Source organism: Gobio gobio, assembly GCF_949357685.1.
Source record: "Gobio gobio genome assembly, chromosome: 16".
Lineage (NCBI taxonomy): Eukaryota > Metazoa > Chordata > Actinopteri > Cypriniformes > Gobionidae > Gobio > Gobio gobio.
Genome location: NC_137109.1, coordinates 15,562,178 through 15,587,765, shown reverse-complemented (window position 1 = coordinate 15,587,765; position 25,588 = coordinate 15,562,178).

Sequence of the window (25,588 nt, the reverse complement as noted above, 5' to 3'; positions counted from 1 at the left end):
CTCGGCATGCCGTCCTGAATGTAACGAGACCACTTTTATGATTTTTGGACAAACAGTTCAGAAGTTATAAGCAAAAATAGCAATTTTTCGTATCTCCGGACCAGTAGGTGGCGCTGCGCCGAAACGCTGTATGTTGCCTCAAGTCATGCTTGTGATGACATGTACCAAGTTTGGTTTGAATACGATAAAGCGTTGCGAAGATATTGCCTTAAGAGTGTTTTTGCAACCGCTACGTAAAATTTGTTTGCGCGTTTATCGCAAATGATTTGACGAATCAACTTGATTTGCAAGATTTTTTGTCAGCATGGTCTGAAGATGATCTGGTTCAATTTTCGTGCAAATCGGATGAACCGTCTAGGACGAGTTCGTAAAAGTAGGTTTTTCGGAAAATTAAAAATGGCGGGAAAATTTTTATGACGGAAAATGACGTCATAGGGTGCAATCGAATCGTCTTGAGCCAAGGAATCAGGGGAAAAAAGAATTTTGTTTCTAGCCCTTATGGTTCAAAAGTTATTAGCATAAACATGAGTCAAATTTTGGACTGATGGTGGCGCTAGAGGGATTGAGTTTGAGACTCCAAATTTGCTACGGTGACATTACAGACTGTCCTCTATTAGTGTGCCAAATTTCACAACTTTTTACCATACGGTTCTATGGGCTGCCATAGACTTCGTGGCGGAAGAAGAAGAAGAAGAAGATGAAATATAGCTGCAAGCAGCAATACCGGGGCCAAGCGCAAAGAAGAAGACAAGACATGCCAAAATGGCTGGCAGTGTCAGATCAACTGCAGCAATGAGCAATTAATCACATTTTAATATGATTTTAGGCAAAAGGCTGAAAAATGCATTGTAGTCTGAGAGTGTCAGACCAACTGCAACAATTAACAATTATACAGTTTAAGAAAATTAGGCAAAATGGCTGAAATATATATTGAGTCACTGATAATATAAGTTAATGGTTTATCACTTTTGACCAATAGGTGGCACAGATACGAAATTGATGTGGTGTGGTCAGAATAAGCGAACAATGACACATGCAAAGTTTGATGCCAATATGTCAAAGCATTGCAGAGATACAGCCTCAAGAGTCATTTTGGCATAATGGCTCAACTTCGTCGCTGCGGTTTACAAAAACGGTTTCATCTATTGATGCAAAATCCCTAACTTTTTGTTGACACAGTCTGAAGATGATACGATTCGATTTTGGTGGAAATTGGACAAACGGTCTAGGATGAGTTTGAAAAAGTAGGTTTTGATCAAATAAGAACATTGAGGACAGGATTTTTGACCAAATATGGAAAAATTAGTATCTCTGTTCTCGGCATGAGCCAATGACTGTATTATGACCAGTTTCATTAAACTAGGCTAATTTAATCAAAAGTTATTAGCATGTTTGTAAATTTTGTTATAACCTCTGACCACAAGGTGGCACTGCCCCAAAACATTTTGAGTACCTTCAAAGCATGGTGCGGAAGACATGATTTTTGGACAAACAGTTCAAAAGTTATAAGCAAAAATAGCCATTTTTTTGTATCTCCGGACCAGTAGGTGGCGCTGCGCCGAAACGCTGCATGTTGCTTCAGGTCATGCTTGTGATGACATATACCAAGATTGGTTTGAATACGATAAAGCGTTGTGGAGATATAGGCTTATGAGTGTTTTTGCAACCGCTACGCAAAATTTGTGTGCGCGTTTATCGAAAACGATTTGACAAATCAACTTGATTTGCAAGATTTTTTGTCAGCATGGTCTGAAGATGATCTGGTTCAATTTTCGTGCAAATCGGACAAACCGTCTAGGACGAGTTCGTAAAAGTAGGTTTTTTGGAAAATTAAAAATGGCGGGGAAATTATCATGACCGAAAATGACATCATAGGTTGCAATTGAATCGGCATGAGCCAATGACTCTATTATGACCAGTTTCAATATACTAGGCTAATTTATTCAAAAGTTATTAGCATTTTTGTCAAGTTTGTTATATCTTTTGACCACAAGGTGGCACTGCCCTAAAACTTTTTGAGTACCTTCAGGGCATAGCAAGGAAGTCACATACCGAGTTTAGTAACAATATACTAATGCATTTGTAAAATATAGCATTTTTTGACAAAATTCAAAATGGCCGACAGCCAAAATGGCCGATATGGTAAAATTGAATATCAGACGACTCGGCATGCCGTCCTGAATGTAACGAGACCACTTTTATGATTTTTGGACAAACAGTTCAGAAGTTATAAGCAAAAATAGCAATTTTTCGTATCTCCGGACCAGTAGGTGGCGCTGCGCCGAAACGCTGTATGTTGCCTCAAGTCATGCTTGTGATGACATGTACCAAGTTTGGTTTGAATACGATAAAGCGTTGCGAAGATATTGCCTTAAGAGTGTTTTTGCAACCGCTACGTAAAATTTGTTTGCGCGTTTATCGCAAATGATTTGACGAATCAACTTGATTTGCAAGATTTTTTGTCAGCATGGTCTGAAGATGATCTGGTTCAATTTTCGTGCAAATCGGATGAACCGTCTAGGACGAGTTCGTAAAAGTAGGTTTTTCGGAAAATTAAAAATGGCGGGAAAATTTTTATGACGGAAAATGACGTCATAGGGTGCAATCGAATCGTCTTGAGCCAAGGAATCAGGGGAAAAAAGAATTTTGTTTCTAGCCCTTATGGTTCAAAAGTTATTAGCATAAACATGAGTCAAATTTTGGACTGATGGTGGCGCTAGAGGGATTGAGTTTGAGACTCCAAATTTGCTACGGTGACATTACAGACTGTCCTCTATTAGTGTGCCAAATTTCACAACTTTTTACCATACGGTTCTATGGGCTGCCATAGACTTCGTGGCGGAAGAAGAAGAAGAAGAAGATGAAATATAGCTGCAAGCAGCAATACCGGGGCCAAGCGCAAAGAAGAAGACAAGACATGCCAAAATGGCTGGCAGTGTCAGATCAACTGCAGCAATGAGCAATTAATCACATTTTAAGATGATTTTAAGCAAAAGGCTGAAAATGCATTGTAGTCTGAGAGTGTCAGACCAACTGCAACAATTAACAATTATACAGTTTAAGAAGATTAGGCAAAATGGCTGAAATATAATATATAGAGTCACTGATAATATAAGTTAATGGTTAATCACTTTTGACCAATAGGTGGCACATATACGAAATAAATGTGGTGTGGTCAAAATAAGGGAACAATGACACATGCAAAGTTTGATGCCAATATGTCAAAGCATTGCAGAGATACAGCCTCAAGAGTCATTTTGGCATCATGCCTCAACTTCGTCACTGTGGTAAACTAAAACATTGTTTCATCTATTGATGCAAAATCCATAACTTTTTGTCGGCACAGTCTGAAGATGATACGATTTCATTTTGGTGGAAATCGGACAAACGGTCTAGGACGAGTTAAAAAAATACTACATTGTAGTCAATGGGAATTTCATGTTGTGTTCTATTATAGCGTCACCAAGACGCACAATCCCACCACTTTTTTTATGTGTCCTCAGAGTCCATACATTGTTAGATTTTAGCTCAGCATTTTATGTAATGGATCATAAATTATTGCTGGATAAATTGAAATGTCACATATGTACTTCTTACTGTCTGCATTGGTTTAAAAGTTATCTGTTTAATATGTGACAATGTTTATGTTATTATGGAAGTTATTCAGATTTTAAAGAGCAATGTGGTGTTCCTCAAGGAAGTTGTTTAGGACTATTATTGTCATCATTATTTTTCCAATGATCTTTCTCCTGTTTTAAAGTGTGCACGGACTGTCATGTATTTTTTTTTTTTAAATCACTGCAGAACAATGGACTATAATATATAGAGGAATGAAAATATGGAATGATTTACTATCAGATATTACATATTTTAAGAAGTAAAATTAGTTTTAAATGGAAGGAACATTTAATGGGATTTGTATGTTTAATTTTATTGTTGTTGATTTAATTAGGGCCCGAGTACCGATGGCGGTCTACATGCCAATATTCAGTTGGTTATAGTGCCACCTGTGGGTAACTCCTCATTAAGATTGAACCAGAATCATATTTCGTCAGTCTAATCTTAAGCCTTAGTGATGTTAAATTTCAAAGATCTTGAGTTTTGTTGAACGGCGTGTCAGCGGCATCCTGACAAATTCTGATGTTTTGCCAAAATTTTAGTTAGTCATAGTGCTACCAGCTGGTAGCAGGAAGTGTGGCAAATACAAATGATTGATTTAGTCCTCCTATTTTTATATACTTAAATGCATTTTGCCCACCATGCTCTGTGTTCCTAAAGCCCACAAGGTGGTGGTGGCCAGAGTATGTGAGCGGAGTGGAGTGGGAACGGAGCGAGGAGTCGAGCGGCGTGATTTTTTAAAAAGTCTCCACTACCGCTCCATCACAAGTGCAATTATTGTCAATGGCCCATAATAAAACTGCTTTTTTATCCACAATACACACACACGTTAAACACGTTTAACTAGCTTCAGTACTGCCGCTTCCACCACACAGATGGATCATTCAAATCAGAAAGAATGTAAAGGTTATGATGACGACGACGGACATGAGCGGGATGTTATAGTTCAAGGAATTTTTTGTACCTTCTACATACTGAATATGATCGGGTGAAAGCACATTTTAAACAGGTAGCACTTATTCACACACACAAGCATTCTCTCTAATGCATTCAAACAAATGTAGTCTTACAGTGCTTATCTGCTTATCTGGATCTTATTTTGAATGAGCAGAAATCTGTAATGTATAGTGAGCCGTAGATAAAATAACGGATGAAAACGTAGTACTATTTTCATGATTCTCAACTAAATTTGCACTGCAAAAAGCAGAAATGATATTTAACTTTTAATGCTGATAAAGCCTAATGAGCTTGGCATGTCGTATTTTTTTTTGCACACAATGTTCCAATAAAGCACGTTGAAACTATCGCCTATTGTTATTTTTTTTTTTTCATTTAATGAATGTTATAAAGCAAATTTTTGTGACATTTCTGAGCTTACTTAAATAGACGCAAATTTCCTCGGAGCGAAGACGGAGCAGTGTTTCTGATATCAGTGAGCGAGGAGTGGAGCTGGGAGTGGGAAATGGTGAACCCGGAGTGGAGCTGGAGCGGAGTGATTATTGAACGCTTAGAGCGTGAATGGGAAATTGATGCCGCTCCACTCTGCTCACATACTCTGGTGGTGGCACAGGAGCGAGGACCCTTTCATTGCTCTTGCAGCTTTAATGTAGGTTTGTAGTTTTTACTTTTTGGGACCTCAGGAAGAGTAGTCACTGCCTAGTTGTTGGCTAATGAGGATCCAAAGAAATAAATAAACTTAGATCAAAGATGGGAAAGAGCATTCACGGCAATACAGGCAATTTAACTAATGAAAAATATGGGTTTTTTTACAGTTATAACACATCTCTGCTTTTTTTTTAGGTGTCCTCAATGTGTGCCCATAAATATGTGTCAAATTTGTTGTAAATATCTCATTTTGTTTTGAAGTTATAGCCACTTATATTTATGAAAGCATGGGCTGCATTAATTGGATTTTTTTGCCACTTCCTTCCAAAATGTTGGCTTTTTGTCATTATTGTTTAGCTATTGACCTATGTTTCTGAATTTGCTGATGTGGTTTTGTTTTGATCGGACTAACTGTTTCGAAGACATTCGCAAAGGTTTTTTAGGTGCTAAAGTACACCTTTTTACAAATCGTAAGGTGAAACCTGGCATGTTTGGTATCATTGGACTCGGCAAGGATTCAGAAGTCTAAGGAGGTGAATGCTGTGAAAAACGTAGGCTTGAAATTTCTCAGGCTCCTTCAGGGCATTGTGGCAATGACATATAGAACGTTTTTTGAGATACACCAATTTCCTCATAGACTATCATGGCACCCTGGACGAAGACAATGAATGCCCATTTTCATCTGACTAATGTTTGGGTGTGTATATTGCATTTTCATGTGTTTTTCCACTAATATAGCGCCACCAAGTGGTCAATAATTGCGATTTTTTTCATGTGATCTCAGATTGAGCTCATACATATGTGACCTGAACTTGGTGAAAATATCTCATTTTGTTCACGAGTTATAGCCATTTTAGTAAAAGAGGTCCCGGTCACATCGTACATTTTGGCTCCTCTTACCAATCATGAATCAAAATATGATATTTTTTTTATAATTATTGATAAGCACTCTCCAGAGAACATTTCTGCAGTGGTTTGGTTCTGATCAGGCAAAGAACCTGGGAGTAATTTGCAAAAGTAGGTTTTACAAAAAACCTAAAATATCTCGAAATTGGCGCCTGAAGGGCGAGCAAATCCGAGGCATGCATTTTGTCCGCCTTGAGCCAAGGATTCCAGCGATTTAAGGCACTCGAGGCTACGCCTTACGGTTGAGGAGTTATGAGCCGTTTCGTACTTTTGATCGCCGTTTGGTACTTTTGATCGCTGTAGCGCCCCCGTCAGGCCGATCGGGGCGGGCTTCGGTGACGTCAGTAGTCGTTGAGAGTACTACCAGCCCTGCAAGTTTCAAGTCTCTACGACTTACGGTTTGGTCTGCCCGATCAGTTTTAGCTGGAGAATGATGCATCATGGGAAAATGAACAGTTACAATAGGGTTTCAGCCTGACACCTGACTTTGATTGGATTTTACTACCCCTTACTATCAATATTTTGACATTTGGGCTCGCGATTCTGCCTAACGACCTATGTTTCCGAACTTCTGACGCTGGTTTCGTCTCGATCGGACTAGCGGTTTCGAAGATATCGGCAAAAATGTTTTAAGCGCTAAATTACAACGGTGCACAAACCATACGGCGAAACCTGGCAAGTGTGGTATCGTTGGACTCGGCAACGATTCAGGAGTCTAAGGAGATGAGTCTCGTGAAAATAAGTCAACCACACCCAAAGTTCTGAGCATTTTAAAAAAAAAATCTCCACTAGGTGGCGTTGTTTCGAAACTTGTCAGGCTACTTTGGGGTATCGTGGTGATGACCCATACCGAGTTTTGCAACAATCCGTTCATGCGTTGATAAAATACAGCATTTTAGCACATAATTCAAGATGGCCGACAGCCAAAATGGCCGATATGGTGAAATTGGATATCCGTCGACTCGGCATGACGTCCCGAATCTAACGAGGCCCCTTTTATGATTTTTGGACAGACGGTTCAGCAAAGAAAAGCTAAAATAGCCATTTTTTGTATCTCCAGACCAGTAGGTGGCACAGCGCCGAAACGCTGCATGTAGCCTCGAGTCATGCTTATGATGACATGTACCAAGTTTGGTTTGAACACGATAAAGCGTTGCGGAGATATTGCCTTAAGTGTGTTTTTGCAAACGTTATGTAAAATTTGTTCGCGCGTTTATCAAAAACGATTAGACGAATCAACTTGATTTGCAAGATTTTTTGTCAATATTGTCTGAAGATGATCTGGTTAAATTTTCGTGCAAATCGGATGAACCGTCTAGGACGAGTTCGCAAAAGTAGGTCTTCCGGTTAATTGAAAATGGCGGGGAAATATCCAAGATGGAAAATGACGTCATAGGGTGCAATCGAATTGGCACGAGCTCAGAAATTAGAGGAAAAAGGAATTTCGTTTCTAGCCCTTACGGTTCAAAAGTTATTAGCATAAACATGAGTACACATTTGGACAGGTGGTGGCGCTAGAGGGAATGAGATAGAGACACCAAAATTGCCATGGTGACATACCAGACCGTCCTCTATTAGTGTGCCAAATTTCACAACTTTTTACCATACGGTTCTATGGGCTGCCATAGACTCCCATGGCGGAAGAAAAAAAGACGGGAACGGTTTCAATAGGTGCCTTCGCACCTTTGGTGCTTGGCCCCTAAATAGCTGCAAGCAGCAATACCGGGGCCAAGCGCAAAGAAGAAGACAAGACATGCCAAAATGGCTGGCAGTGTCAGATCAACTGGAGCAATGAGCAATTAATCACGTTTTAAGATGATTTTAGGCAAAAGGCTGAAAAATGCATTGTAGTCTGAGAGTGTCAGACCAACTGCAACAATTAACAATTATACAGTTTAAGAAGATTAGGCAAAATGGCTGAAATATCATATATAGAGTCACTGATAATATAAGTTAATGGTTTATCACTTTTGACCAATAGGTGGCACAGTTACGAAATTGATGTGGTGTAGTCAGAATAAGGGAACAATGACACATGCAAAGTTTGATGCCAATATGTCAAAGCATTGCAGAGATACAGCCTCAAGAGTCATTTTGGCATCATGGCTCAACTTCGTCACTGCGGTTTACAAAAACGGTTTCATCTATTGATGCAAAATCCCTAACTTTTTGTTGACATAGTCTGAAGATGATACGATTCGATTTTGGTGGAAATTGGATAAACGGTCTAGGATGAGTTTGAAAAAGTAGGTTTTGATCAAATAAGAACATTGAGGACAGGATGTTTGACCAAATATGGCAAAATTAGTATCTATGTTCTCGGCATGAGCCAATAAATGTATTATGACCAGTTTCAATATACTAGGCTAATTTAATCAAAAGTTATTAGCATTTTTGTCAAGTTTGTTATATCTTTTGACCACAAGGTGGCACTGCCCTAAAACTTTTTGAGTACCTTCAGGGCATAGCATGGAAGTCACATACCGAGTTTAGTAACAATATACTAATGCATTTGTAAAATATAGCATTTTTTGACAAAATTCAAAATGGCCGACAGCCAAAATGGCCGATATGGTAAAATTGAATATCAGACGACTCGGCATGCCGTCCTGAATGTAACGAGACCACTTTTATGATTTTTGGACAAACAGTTCAGAAGTTATAAGCAAAAATAGCCATTTTTCGTATCTCCGGACCAGTAGGTGGCGCTGCGCCGAAACGCTTTATGTTGCCTCAAGTCATGCTTGTGATGACATGTACCAAGTTTGGTTTGAATACGATAAAGCGTTGCGGAGATATTGCCTTAAGTGTGTTTTTGCAACCGCTACGTAAAATTTGTTTGCGCGTTTATCGCAAATGATTTGACGAATCAACTTGATTTGCAAGATTTTTTGTCAGCATGGTCTGAAGATGATCTGGTTCAATTTTCGTGCAAATCGGACAAACCGTCTAGGACGAGTTCGCAAAAGTAGGTTTTTTGGAAAATTAAATATGGCGGGGAAATTATCATGACCGAAAATGACGTCATAGGATGCAATTGAATCGGCATGAGCCAATGAATGTATTATGACCAGTTTCATTATACTAAACTAATTAAATCAAAAGTTATTAGCATTTTTGTCAAGTTTGTTATAACTTTTGACCACAAGGTGGCACTGCCCCAAAACTTTTTGAGTACCTTCAGGGCATGGAGTGGAAGTCACATACCGAGTTTAGTAACAATACACTAATGCATTTGTAAAATATAGCATTTTAGCACATAATTCAAAATGGCCGACAGCCAAAATGGCCGATATGGTAAAATTGAATATCAGACGACTCGGCATGCCGCCCTGAATCTAACGAGACTACTTTTATGATTTTTGGACAAACGGTTCAAATGGTATAAGCAAAAACAGCCATTTTTTGTATCTCCGGACCAGTAGGTGGCGCTGCGCCGAAACACTGCATGTAGCCTCAAGTCATGCTTGTGATGACATGTACCAAGTTTGGTTTGAATACGATAAAGCGTTGCGGAGATATTGCCTTAAGAGTGCTTTTGCAACCGCTACGTAAAATTTGTTTGCGCGTTTTTCGCAAATGATTTGACGAATCAACTTGATTTGCAAGATTTTTTGTCAGCATGGTCTGAAGATGATCTGGTTCAATTTTCGTGCAAATCGGATGAACCGTCTAGGACGAGTTCGCAAAAGTAGGTTTTTCGGTTAATTAAAAATGGCGGGAAAATTATTATGACGGAAAATGACGTCATAGGGTGCAATCGAATTGTCTTGAGCCAAGGAATCAGAGGAAAAAAGAATTTCGTTTCTAGCCCTTATGGTTCAAAAGTTATTAGCATAAACATGAGTCTAATTTTGGACTGATGGTGGCGCTAGAGGGATTGAGTTAGAGACTCAAAATTTGCTATGGTGACATTTCAGACTGTCCTCTATTAGTGTGCCAAATTTCATAACTTTTTACCATACGGTTCTATGGGCTGCCATAGACTTCGTGGCGGAAGAAGAAGAAGAAGAAGATGAATAATAAATATAGCTGCAAGCAGCAATACCGGGGCCAAGCGCAAAGAAGAAGACAAGACATGCCAAAATGGCTGGCAGTGTCAGATCAACTGCAGCAATGAGAAATTAATCATGTTTTAAGATGATTTTAGGCAAAAGGCTGAAAATGCATTGTAGTCTGAGAGTGTCAGACCAGCTGCAGCAATGAACAATTATACAGTTTAAGAAGATTAGGCAAAATGGCTGAAATATCATATATAGAGTCACTGATAATATAAGTTAATGGTTTATCACTTTTGACCAATAGGTGGCACAGTTACGAAATGTATGTGGTGTGGTCAGAATAAGAGAACAATGACACATGCAAAGTTTGATGCCAATATGTCAAAGCATTGCAGAGATACAGCCTCAAGAGTCATTTTGGCATCATGGCTCAACTTCGTCACTGCGGTTTACAAAAACGGTTTCATCTATTGATGCAAAATTCCTAACTTTTTGTTGACACAGTCTGAAGATGATACGATTCGATTTTGGTGGAAATTGGACAAACGGTCTAGGATGAGTTTGAAAAAGTAGGTTTTGATCAAATAAGAACATTGAGGACAGGATGTTTGACCAAATATGGCAAAATTAGTATCTATGTTCTCGGCATGAGCCAATGACTGTATTATGACCAGTTTCATTAAACTAGGCTAATTTAATCAAAAGTTATTAGCATGTTTGTAAATTTTGTTATAACCTCTGACCACAAGGTGGCACTGCCCAAAAACTTTTTGAGTACCTTCAAAGCATGGTGCGGAAGACATGAATTTTGGACAAACAGTTCAGAAGTTATAAGCAAAAATAGCCATTTTTTGTATCTCCGGACCAGTAGGTGGCGCTGCGCCGAAACGCTGCATGTTGCCTCAGGTCATGCTTGTGATGACATGTACCAAGATTGGTTTGAATACGATAAAGCGTTGTGGAGATATAGGCTTATGAGTGTTTTTGCAACCGCTACGCAAAATTTGTGTGCGCGTTTTTCGAAAACGATTTGACAAATCAACTTGATTTGCAAGATTTTTTGTCAGCATGGTCTGAAGATGATATGGTTCAATTTCTGTGCAAATCGGACAAACCGTCTAGGACGAGTTCGCAAAAGTAGGTTTTTTGGAAAATTAAAAATGGCGGGGAAATTATCATGACCGAAAATGACATCATAGGTTGCAATTGAATCGGCATGAGCCAATGACTCTATTATGACCAGTTTCAATATACTAGGCTAATTTAATCAAAAGTTATTATTATTTTTGTCAAGTTTGTTATATCTTTTGACCACAAGGTGGCACTGCCCTAAAACTTTTTGAGTACCTTCAGGGCATAGCATGGAAGTCACATACCGAGTTTAGTAACAATACACTAATGCATTTGTAAAATATAGCATTTTTTGACAAAATTCAAAATGGCCGACAGCCAAAATGGCCGATATGGTAAAATTGAATATGAGACGACTCGGCATGCCGTCCTGAATGTAACGAGACCACTTTTATGATTTTTGGACAAACGGTTCAGAAGTTATAAGCAAAAATAGCAATTTTTCGTATCTCCGGACCAGTAGGTGGCGCTGCGGCGAAACGCTGTATGTTGCCTCAAGTCATGCTTGTGATGACATGTACCAAGTTTGGTTTGAATACGATAAAGCGTTGCGGAGATATTGCCTTAAGTGTGTTTTTGCAGACGCTACGTAAAATTTGTTTGCGCGTTTATCGCAAATAATTTGACAAATCAACTTGATTTGCAAGATTTTTGGTCAGCATGGTCTGAAGATGATCTGGTTCAATTTTCGTGCAAATCGGATGAACCGTCTAGGACGAGTTCGTAAAAGTAGGTTTTTCGGAAAATTCAAAATGGCGGGAAAATTTTTATGACGGAAAATGACGTCATAGGGTGCAATCGAATCGTCTTGAGCCAAGGAATCAGAGGAAAAAAGAATTTTGTTTCTAGCCCTTATGGTTCAAAAGTTATTAGCATAAACATGAGTCAAATTTTGGACTGATGGTGGCGCTAGAGGGATTGAGTTTGAGACTCCAAATTTGCTACGGTGACATTTCAGACTGTCCTCTATTAGTGTGCCAAATTTCACAACTTTTTACCATACGGTTCTATGGGCTGCCATAGACTTCGCGGCGGAAGAAGAAGAAGAAGAAGATGAATAATAAATATAGCTGCAAGCAGCAATACCGGGGCCAAGCGCAAAGAAGAAGACAAGACATGCCAAAATGGCTGGCAGTGTCAGATCAACTGGAGCAATGAGCAATTAATCACGTTTTAAGATGATTTTAGGCAAAAGGCTGAAAAATGCATTGTAGTCTGACAGTGTCAAAATGGCCGATATGGTAAAATTGAATATCAGACAACTCCGAAAGCCGTCCTGAATCTAACGAGACAACTTTTATGATTTTTGGACAAACGGTTCAAAAGTTATAAGCAAAAATAGCCATTTTTTGTATCTCCGGACCAGTAGGTGGCGCTGTGCCGAAACACTGCATGTTGCCTCATGTCATGCTTGTGATGACATGTACCAAGATTGGTTTGAATACGATAAAGCCTTGCGGAGATATAGCCTTATGAATGTTTTTGCAACCGCTATGCAAAATTTGTTTGCGCGTTTATCAAAAAAGATTTGACAAATCAACTTGATTTGCAAGATTTTTTGTCAGCATGGTCTGAAGATGATCTGGTTCAATTTTCGTGCAAATCGGACAAACCGTCTAGGACGAGTTCGCAAAAGTAGGTTTTTTGGAAAATTAAAAATGGCGGGGAAATTATCATGACCGAAAATGACATCATAGGGTGCAATTGAATCGGCATGAGCCAATGAATGTATTATGAACAGTTTCATTAAACTAAGCTAATTTAATCAAAAGTTATTAGCATTTTTGTAAATTTTGTTATAACCTTTGACCACAAGGTGGCACTGCCCCAAAACTTTTTGAGTACCTTCAAAGCATGTTGCGAAAGACCCATACCAAGTTTCGTAACGATAGACTAATGAGTTTGTAAAATACAGCATTTTAGCACATAATTCAAAATGGCCGGCAGCCAAAATGGCCGATATGGTAAAATTGAATATCAGACGACTCGGCATGCCGTCCTGAATGTAACGAGACCACTTTCATGATTTTTGGACAAACGGTTCAAAAGTTATAAGCAAAAACAGCCATTTGTTGTATCTCCGGACCAGTAGGTGGCGCTGCGCCGAAACGCTGCATGTTGCCTCATGTTATGCTTGTGATGACATGTACCAAGTTTGGTTTGAACACGATAAAGCGTTGCAGAGATATTGCCTTAAGTGTGTTTTTGCAACCGCTACGTAAAATTTGATTGCGCATTTATCGCAAACAATTTGACGAATCAACTTGATTTGCAAGATTTTTTGTCAACATGGTCTGAAGATGATCTGGTTCAATTTTCGTGCAAATCGGATGAACCGTCTAGGACGAGTTCGTAAAAGTAGGTTTTTCGGTTAATTAAAAATGGCGGGAAAATTATTATGACGGAAAATGACGTCATAGGGTGCAATTGAATCGTCTTAAGCCAAGGAATCAGAGGAAAAAAGAATTTTGTTTCTAGCCCTTATGGTTCAAAAGTTATTAACATAAACATGAGTGCAATTTTGGACTGATGGTGGCGCTAGAGGGATTGAGTTAGAGACTCCAAACTTGCTATGTAGACACTTGAGACCGTCCTCTATAAGTGTGCCAAATTTCATAACTTTTTACCATACGGTTCTATGGGCTGCCATAGACTTCGTGGCGGAAGAAGAAGAAGAAGAAGATTAATAATAATAATAATAGGAACGGGAACGGTTTCAATAGGTGCCTTCGCACCTTCGGTGCTTGGCCCCTAAATATAGCTGCAAGCAGCAATACCGGGGCCAAGCGCAAAGAAGAAGACAAGACATGCCAAAATGGCTGGCAGTGTCAGATCAACTGCAGCAATGAGAAATTAATCACGTTTTAAGATGATTTTAGGCAAAAGGCTGAAAATGCATTGTAGTCTGAGAGTGTCAGACCAACTGCAGCAATTAACAATTATACAGTTTAAGAAGATTAGGCAAAATGGCTGAAATATCATATATAGAGTCACTGATAATATAAGTTAATGGTTTATCACTTTTGACCAATAGGTGGCACAGTTACGAAATGTATGTGGTGTGGTCAGAATAAGGGAACAATGACACATGCAAAGTTTGATGCCAATATGTCAAAGCATTGCAGAGATACAGCCTCAAGAGTCATTTTGGCATCAAGGCTCAACTTCGTCACTGCGGTTTACAAAAACGGTTTCATCTATTGATGCAAAATTCCTAACTTTTTGTTGACACAGTCTGAAGATGATACGATTCGATTTTGGTGGAAATTGGACAAACAGTCTAGGATGAGTTTGAAAAAGTAGGTTTTGATCAAATAAGAACATTGGACAGGATGTTTGACCAAATATGGCAAAATTAGTATCTATGTTCTCGGCATGAGCCAATGACTGTATTATGACCAGTTTCATTAAACTAGGCTAATTTAATCAAAAGTTATTAGCATGTTTGTAAATTTGTTTATAACCTCTGACCACAAGGTGGCACTGCCCCAAAACTTTTTGAGTACCTTCAAAGCATGGTGCGGAAGACATGAATTTTGGACAAACAGTTCAAAAGTTATAAGCAAAAATAGCCATTTTTTGTATCTCCGGACCAGTAGGTGGCGCTGCGCCGAAACGCTGCATGTTGCCTCAGGTCATGCTTGTGATGACATATACCAAGATTGGTTTGAATACGATAAAGCGTTGTGGAGATATAGGCTTATGAGTGTTTTTGCAACTGCTACGCAAAATTTGTGTGCGCGTTTATCAAAAACGATTTGACAAATCAACTTGATTTGCAAGATTTTTTGTCAGCATGGTCTGAAGATGATATGGTTCAATTTCTGTGCAAATCGGACAAACCGTCTAGGACGAGTTCGCAAAAGTAGGTTTTTTGGAAAATTAAGAATGGCGGGGAAATTATCATGACCAAAAATGACATCATAGGGTGCAATTGAATCGGCATGAGCCAATGACTCTATTATGACCAGTTTCAATATACTAGGCTAATTTAATCAAAAGTTATTAGCATTTTTGTCAAGTTTGTTATATCTTTTGACCACAAGGTGGCACTGCCCTAAAACTTTTTGAGTACCTTCAGGGCATGGCATGGAAGTCACATACCGAGTTTAGTAACAATATACTAATGCATTTGTAAAATATAGCATTTTTTGTCAAAATTCAAAATGGCCGACAGCCAAAATGGCCGATATGGTACAATTGAATATCAGACGACTCGGCATGCCGTCCTGAATGTAACGAGACCACTTTTATGATTTTTGGACAAACGGTTCAGAAGTTATAAGCAAAAATAGTAATTTTTCGTATCTCCGGACCAGTAGGTGGCGCTGCGCCGAAACGCTGTATGTTGCCTCAAGTCATGCTTGTGATGACATGTACCAAGTTTGGTTTGAATACAATAAAGCGTTGCGGAGATATTGCCTTAAGTGTGTTTTTGCAACCGCTACGTAAAATTTGTTTGCGCGTTTATCGCAAATGATTTGACGAATCAACTTGATTTGCAAGATTTTTTTTCAGCATGGTCTGAAGATGATCTGGTTCAATTTTCGTGCAAATCGGATGAACCGTCTAGGACGAGTTCGTAAAAGTAGGTTTTTCGGAAAATTAAAAATGGCGGGAAAATTTTTATGACGGAAAATGACGTCATAGGGTGCAATCGAATCGTCTTGAGCCAAGGAATCAGAGGAAAAAAGAATTTAGTTTCTAGCCCTTATGGTTCAAAAGTTATTAGCATAAACATGAGTCAAATTTTGGACTGATGGTGGCGCTAGAGGGATTGAGTTTGAGACTCCAAATTTGCTACGGTGACATTTCAGACTGTCCTCTATTAGTGTGCCAAATTTCATAACTTTTTACCATACGGTTCTATGGGCTGCCATAGACTTCGTGGCGGAAGAAGAAGAAGATGAATAATAAATATAGCTGCAAGCAGCAATACCGGGGCCAAGCGCAAAGAAGAAGACAAGACATGCCAAAATGGCTGGCAGTGTCAGATCAACTGGAGCAATGAGCAATTAATCACCTTTTAAGATGATTTTAGGCAAAAGGCTGAAAAATGCATTGTAGTCTGAGAGTGTCAGACCAACTGCAACAATTAACAATTATACAGTTTAAGAAGATTAGGCAAAATGGCTGAAATATCATATATTGAGTCACTGATAATATAAGTTAATGGTTTATCACTTTTGACCAATAGGTGGCACAGATACGAAATTGATGTGGTGTGGTCAGAATAAGGGAACAATGACACATGCAAAGTTTGATGCCAATATGTCAAAGCATTGCAGAGATACAGCCTCAAGAGTAATTTTGGCATAATGGCTCAACTTCGTCACTGCGGTTTACAAAAACGGTTTCATCTATTGATGCAGAATCCCTAACTTTTTGTTGACACAGTCTGAAGATGATACGATTCGATTTTGGTGGAAATTGGACAAACGGTCTAGGATGAGTTTGAAAAAGTAGGTTTTGATCAAATAAGAACATTGAGGACAGGATGTTTGACCAAATATGGAAAAATTAGTATCTCTGTTCTCGGCATGAGCCAATGACTGTATTATGACCAGTTTCATTAAACTAGGCTAATTTAATCAAAAGTTATTAGCATGTTTGTAAATGTTGTTATAACCTCTGACCACAAGGTGGCACTGCCCCAAAACGTTTTGAGTACCTTCAAAGCATGGTGCGGAAGACATGATTTTTGGACAAACAGTTCAAAAGTTATAAGCAAAAATAGCCATATTTTGTATCTCCGGACCAGTAGGTGGCGCTGCGCCTAAACGCTGCATTTTGCCTCAGGTCATGCTTGTGATGACATCTACCAAGATTGGTTTGAATACGATAAAGCGTTGTGGAGATATAGGCTTATGAGTGTTTTTGCAACCGCTACGCAAAATTTGTGTGCGCGTTTATCGAAAACGATTTGACAAATCAACTTGATTTGCAAGATTTTTTGTCAGCATGGTCTGAAGATGATATGGTTCAATTTCTGTGCAAATCGGACAAACCGTCTAGGACGAGTTCGCAAAAGTAGGTTTTTTGGAAAATTAAAAATGGCGGGGAAATTATCATGACCGAAAATGACATCATAGGTTGCAATTGAATCGGCATGAGCCAATGACTCTATTATGACCAGTTTCAATATACTAGGCTAATTTAATCAAAAGTTATTAGCATTTTTGTCAAGTTTGTTATATCTTTTGACCACAAGGTGGCACTGCCCTAAAACTTTTTGAGTACCTTCAGGGCATAGCAAGGAAGTCACATACCGAGTTTAGTAACAATATACTAATGCATTTGTAAAATATAGCATTTTTTGACAAAATTCAAAATGGCCGACAGCCAAAATGGCCGATATGGTAAAATTGAATATCAGACGACTCGGCATGCCGTCCTGAATGTAACGAGACCACTTTTATGATTTTTGGACAAACAGTTCAGAAGTTATAAGCAAAAATAGCAATTTTTCGTATCTCCGGACCAGTAGGTGGTGCTGCATCGAAACGCTGTATGTTGCCTCAAGTCATGCTTGTGATGACATGTACCAAGTTTGGTTTGAATACGATAAAGCGTTGCGGAGATATTGCCTTAAGTGTGTTTTTGCAACCGCTACGTAAAATTTGTTTGCGCGTTTATCAAAAATGATTTGACGAATCAACTTGATTTGCAAGATTTTTTGTCAGCATGGTCTGAAGATGATCTGGTTCAATTTTCGTGCAAATCGGATGAACCGTCTAGGACGAGTTTGTAAAAGTAGGTTTTTCGGAAAATTCAAAATGGCGGGGAAATTATCATGACCGAAAATGACATCATAGGTTGCAATTGAATCGGCATGAGCGAATGACTCTATTATGACCAGTTTCAATATACTAGGCTAATTTAATCAAAAGTTATTAGCATTTTTGTCAAGTTTGTTATATCTTTTGACCACAAGGTGGCACTGCCCTAAAACTTTTTGAGTACCTTCAGGGCATAGCATGGAAGTCACATACCGAGTTTAGTAACAATATACTAATGCATTTGTAAAATATAGCATTTTTTGACAAAATTCAAAATGGCCGACAGCCAAAATGGCCGATATGGTAAAATTGAATATCAGACGACTCGGCATGCCGTCCTGAATGTAACGAGACCACTTTTATGATTTTTGGACAAACAGTTCAGAAGTTATAAGCAAAAATAGCAATTTTTCGTATCTCCGGACCAGTAGGTGGTGCTGCGCCGAAACGCTGTATGTTGCCTCAAGTCATGCTTGTGATGACAAGTACCAAGTTTGGTTTGAATACGATAAAGCGTTGCGGAGATATTGCCTTAAGTGTGTTTTTGCAACCGCTACGTAAAATTTGTTTGCGCGTTTATCAAAAATGATTTGACGAATCAACTTGATTTGCAAGATTTTTTGTCAGCATGGTCTGAAGATGATCTGGTTCAATTTTCGTGCAAATCGGATGAACCGTCTAGGACGAGTTCGTAAAAGTAGGTTTTTCGGAAAATTCAAAATGGCGGGGAAATTTTTATGACGGAAAATGACGTCATAGGGTGCAATCGATTCGTCTTGAGCCAAGGAATCAGAGGAAAAAATAATTTTGTTTCTAGCCCTTATGGTTCAAAAGTTATAAGCATAAACATGAGTCAAATTTTGGACTGATGGTGGCGCTAGAGGGATTGAGTTTGAGACTCCAAATTTTTTTACGGTGACATTTCAGACTGTCCTCTATTAGTGTGCCAAATTTCACAACTTTTTACCATACGGTTCTATGGGCTGCCATAGACTTCGCGGCGGAAGAAGAAGAAGAAGATGAATAAATATAGCTGCAAGCAGCAATACCGGGGCCAAGCGCAAAGAAGAAGACAAGACATGCCAAAATGGCTGGCAGTGTCAGATCAACTGGAGCAATGAGCAATTAATCACGTTTTAAGATGATTTTAGGCAAAAGGCTGAAAAATGCATTGTAGTCTGACAGTGTCAGACCAACTGCAACAATGAACAATTATACAGTTTAAGAAGATTAGGCAAAATGGCTGAAATATCATATATAGAGTCACTGATAATATAAGTTGATGGTTTTTCACTTTTGACCAATAGGTGGCGCAGTTACGAAATTGATATGGTGTGGTCAGAATAAGGGAACAATGACACATGCAAAGTTTGATACCAATATGTCAAAGCATTGCAGAGATACAGCCTCAAGAGTCATTTTGGCATCATGTCTCAAATTCGTCGCTGCGGTTTACAAAAACGGTTTCATCTATTGATGCAAAATCCCTAACTTTTTGTTGACACAGTCTGAAGATGATACGATTCGATTTTGGTGGAAATCGGACAAACGGTCTAGGATGAGTTTGAAAAAGTAGATTTTGATCAAATAAGAACATTGAGGACAGGATGTTTGACCAAATATGGCAAAATTAGTATCTATCAGTTTAAGAAGATTAGGCAAAATGGCTGAAATATCATATATAGAGTCACTGATAATATAAGTTAATGGTTTATCACTTTTGACCAATAGGTGGCACAGTTACGAAATTTATGTGGTGTGGTCAGAATAAGGGAACAATGACACATGCAAAGTTTAATGCCAATATGTCAAAGCATTGCAGAGATACAGCCTCAAGAGTCATTTTGGCATCATGCCTCAACTTCGTCGCTGCGGTTTACAAAAACGGTTTCATCTATTGATGCAAAATCCCTAACTTTTTATTGACACAGTCTGAAGATGATACGATTTGATTTTGGTAGAAATTGGACAAACGGTCTAGGATGAGTTTGAAAAAGTAGGTTTTGATCAAATAAGAATATTGAGGACAGTATGTTTGACCAAATATGGTAAAATTAGTATCTATATTCTCGGCATAAGCCAATAAATGTATTATGACCAGTTTCATTAAACTAGGCTAATTTAATCAAAAGTTATTAGAATTTTTGTAAATTTTGTTATAACCTTTGACCACAAGGTGGCACTGCCCCAAAACTTTTTGAGTACCTTCAAAGCATGGTGCGGAAGACATACCACATTTCATAACGATAGACTAATGCGTTTGTATTTTAGCACATAATTCAAAATGGCCGACAGCCAAAATGGCCGATATGGTAAAATTGAATATCAGACGACTCGGCATGCCGTCCTGAATCTAATGAGACAACTTTCATGATTTTTGGACAAACGGTTAAAAAAATGATAAAAGCAAAAATATCCATTCTTTGTATCTCCGGACCAGTAGGTGGCACTGCGCCGAAACGCAGCATGTTGCCTCAGGTCATGCTTGTGATGACATGTACCAAGATTGGTTTGAATACGATAAAGCATTGCGGAGATATTGCCTTATGAGTGTTTTTGCAACCGCTACGCAAAATTTGTGTGCGCGTTTATCGAAAACGATTAGACAAATCAACTTGATTTGCAAGATTTTTTGTCAGCATGGTCTGAAGATGATATGGTTCAATTTCTGTGCAAATCGGACAAACCGTCTAGGACGAGTTCGCAAAAGTAGGTTTTTTGGAAAATTAAAAATGGCGGGGAAATTATCATGACCGAAAATGACGTCATAGGGTGCAATTGAATCGGTATGAGCCAATGAATGTATTATGACCAGTTTCATTAAACTAAGCTAATTTAATCAAAAGTTATTAGCATTTTTGTAAATTTTGTTATAACCTTTGACCACAAGGTGGCACTGCCCCAACACTTTTTGAGTACCTTCAAAGCATGGTGCGGAAGACACATACCAAGTTTCATAACGATAGACTAATGAGTTTGTAAAATATAGCATTTTAGCACATAATTCAAAATGGCCGAAAGCCAAAATGGCCGATATGGTAAAATTGAATATGCAAGTTGAATATGCAAGTGCAAATAATTGTGGTGGTGCAAACTTTTTTTTCATTTCTACAAATTGTAATTACTGTGCCTGCTGTGAGCTGATACACTGACTGAACCACCATTCTATAATTAACAAATTCAACTTCATCTTCACACTCTAAACTTTAAAGCAGGCTTTAGGTTGTTTAATTAGTTACTTCCTTTCACTGTGCTTTGTGCACATGACAGAGAGCTAAATGCAGCACGCAAAATGTAAATCCACATCTCGGCGGACATGTCGTGGACGACCAACACCTCCAGCCTGGTCAAGAAGGCTCACCAGCACCTCTTCTTCCTGAGGACACTGAGGAAGAATCAGCTCTCCTCGGCTATCCTGGTGAACTTCTATCGCTGCCCAATAGAAAGCATCCTGACCAACTGTGTGGCAGTATGGTATGGGAGCTGCTCTGTTGCGGAGCGCAAGGCACTGCAGCGGGTGGTGAAAACTGCCCAGCGCATCATAGGGACTCCACTACCTGCCATCGAGCACATCCAGAGGAAACTCTGTCTGCATCGAGCTCGCAGCATCCTCAAGGACTCCTCTCACCCAGCCCACAGACTGTTTTCTCTCCTGCCCTCCGGCAGGCGTTTCAGGATCCACCGGACCAGGACCAGCAGACTTAAGAACAGTTTTTTCCCCAGAGCTGTCTCTTTACTGAACTCAAACCCCAGCTGATCCACTTCCCTCATAAACTGCTAACTCTCCTACCTCACACCTACATTCACTTTGTTATTTGCACTACCGACTGTTTATTACAGTAACAACTGTTTACTTATGCATTTTGCACTAAAATACCTTAACTGGATTATGCTCATTTGCACTGCCGACTGTTATTTACAGTACCTACTGTTTACATGTGCATTTTGCACCATACTTCTAACTGTAATATGCAATCACTTTCCACTGCACTTTTACACTTTCTTGGATAGCTTCTGTCCATAATTTATTGCACTAACTTAATCCACTGCTATATTCCTCGTTTAGCCTAACATATCATTGTATAACTCTATCTGTAAAATTCTGTTTATAGTAATAGCCATCTGTATATTATATTCATAGTACATATTCACCTGTAAATTCTGTTTATAGCAATATAGCCATCTGTATATTTATTCACTGTACATATTCACCTGTAAATTCTGTTCTGTTTATAGTAATAACCATCTCTCTATTTATATATATTTATATATATTCAGTACATTTCCATGTCCTGCACTTATGCAACCTTTGTATATCCTGCACTTGCTGCTATTGCACTTCTGGTTAGACCTAAACTGCATTTCGTTGCCTTGTACTTGTGTAATGACAATAAAGTTGAATCTAATCTAAAGAGCTGAAAGAATTTTACTTGCCCGACCAGACATAAGTAGTCTGATTAACTGTTGAATAACAAACATAACTAAAGAATAACCAAAACGCAATAATGATTCAGATTGTATTTAATTTAGTGTAAGTGATAGTGGATAATAATGTATGTAGGGCCTACTATAATGTTACTGACGGTAACAAGGTTGCCCTGTTGAGGCTGGTGCAGCCTCTCAAGGAGAAATTAAAACAAATCAACAGCACACACAAAGATTGAAAATGTGATAGTTTCATATAGTGTTAATTTTGTCACCTATTTTTTATTCAGTCTTAGTCTTAGTCTTGTGCCAAATGTCCTTGTTAGTTTTAGTCATATTTAGTCATTTAGATATCTTTTTTTGTTAGTCAAGTTTTAGTCGACTAAAAGTCTCGTCATTTTAGTCTAGTTTTAGTCAAAAAACAACTCAAGGTATCTTAGTCAAGTTTTAGTCTACTAAAAGTCTCGTCATTTTAGTCTAGTTTTAGTCAAAGGAAAACTCTGCATACAACCTGCATAATGTATGTGCCACAACACCACAGCTAACTGGATGATTTACAGTGTAGATGCCTAAAATCAGCATTAGCTTATGAGACGATGGGCACAAATATTGATTTCGATCTTGATTCAGTATGAATTACATATGTATAGGCCTATAGCCTACTGTACATATAAGGAAAACAAGTTTGCCTTTTAGCACTATTTTAAACTTTTTTGGGGGTTATATTATATTTGCTTGCATTCACTATTCACTATTATTAACATCTTAAAATGTAACAAATAAGTAAGCAGTTATAATCTGCAATACTTTTTTGAGCAACTAGACTACATGTATATTTATTAAAGAGCCATACAGGCACCAGTAAAGGCATTACAAGTGAAACTTTTTATTGTTCCAGCCACAAAATGGCTCTAATTTGCCTCTTTGCATTGGAATTCTCTATTTTAACCTTGATTAATACACTAATTGTAATATAAATAATACAAATATTAGAAGAAAAATGTTTTAAGTGGTCATTAATGGACCATAAGTATTGCACAAATAGTATTTAGTACCAAAAGATCACCTCCAAATATTCAATAAATATTATTGAACTAAAATATAGGCTATTTATTTAAAAAAATTGTTAAGATGTACGGTCACATTTGACCATCAATGAGTATAAGTGTGACTTAATTAGAATACCTGAGGGCTAAATACAAGAAAAACATTAACATTAATGTTAACAATGTTGCATCTCCACTACCACTCTCCATAATAAAATGATACTGTAAATGTGGCTGACGTAATAATTAATGCACACTATATGCTGTAGGCTACTGTTTACCAAAAATTGATGCAAACACCTGTGTAGTGAAGCTGTTGTGTAACTTGCGCGGCTGTTGTGTAACTTGCGCAGAAGTATTGAGCGCTCCGTGAACCACGTGACTGACCGCGCGCGCCGCAGCTAGATGACAGGAGGAGAATGAGAGAGACCTGTAGCCTACTCGAGCAACAGCGCGAACTCTTTCGGAATATTTTGAACTGCTGAATTTTCATCTCATGATGAAAAAGTAGAGACGATTGTAGACGAAAATGAAGAGAGATTTTATCTTAGTTTTTATTTTATGCAAAACATTTTAGTCTCGTCCTTTTTCGTCAACAATAGTGCATGTTAATTTAGTCTTAGTCGGCGTTTTTGGACATTGATGCAGTCTCGTCATCGTCTCGTCTTCGTCAGGGAAAAAAAGGTTGTTGACGAACATATTTAGTCTCGTCTCGTCTGACGAAATTAACACTAGTTTCATACAACAGTTTAATAAACAGTTCAAATGAAGTGAATTACATTTTAGACACAATATGTACTTGTTCTTTTTCAGCAGAAAAAAATAGTTAGAAACAAATCACAGCAGCATGTCATGACAGCACCTTATCATTAGTGATTACCCTTTCATAAACAACTGCCTCATTCAATGAATCAGCCGTTTGAACAAATCGTTTGAATAAATGACTCAATGACTCACCCATTAAGATGGTCACCTTCCGCCACCTACTGGATGTTTATGTTCATGTGTAAATTATTTAATTTGATTGGCAACAGCCCTATAGTTAATAATTATTCTAATAGACACTTTTATTCTAATTCTTTTAATGTATTGATTAAATTAAAGAATTGAAAATAAAAATGCATTTAATAACATTAGAGGGGAATGGCCTTCATAAAAAATGGTGAGAATATTGATTAAAAAAATGGTATTTATAAAATAAACATTATATTTTCATCACACACAGACACACACAAACACACAATATATATATATAAACATGTTAGTTGTGGTAATCCTACATTTTTGCTGGTGCTCCTAAATTTTTAATTGGGAGCACTAATGCTACCAAGTAAAAAAAAAAATATTTCAAACACTGACTAATATTAATTATACATGTATTAATATACAATACTAACACAAAAGTGTTTGACATGCTTAATGAAATATAATAACAATCTAAATGAAACATATTAGTCGAGAAGACAAAGTCTTCTTGACTAATATGAAAAATGCATTGTATGTGTCAATATGTCATTGCAAAAATTTAGCCTCAAGAGGCCTTTTCAATATAAGAATGGACCACATGCGGTGCTGTTTTGAAACCGTTTAAGCAGCTTAAAGGCATGGTGCTGATGGCATATACCAAGTTTCGTAATGATACACCAATTCATTTGTAAAGCATAGCATTTTATATCATAATACTGCATTGTAGTCAATGGGAATTTCATGTTTTGTTCTATTATAGCGCCACCAAGTGGCACAATCCTACCATTTTTTTTTACGTGTCCTCGTAGTGAGCCCATACATGTCTGTATCAATTTTGGTGAAAATATCTCATTTGGTTTTGGAGTTATAGACATTTATATGAAAAAACACATGAAAAATGACTGACACCTGACTTTGATTGGATTTTACACCCCCTTACTATCAATATTTTGACATTTGGGCATTATTGTATATTTATCGACCTATGTTTTCGAACTTCTGATGCTGGTTTCGTCTCGATCGGACTAGCGGTTTCGAAGATATCAGCTAATGTTTTTAAAGTGCTAAATTACAACGCTGCACAAATAATACGCCGAAACCTGGCAAGTCT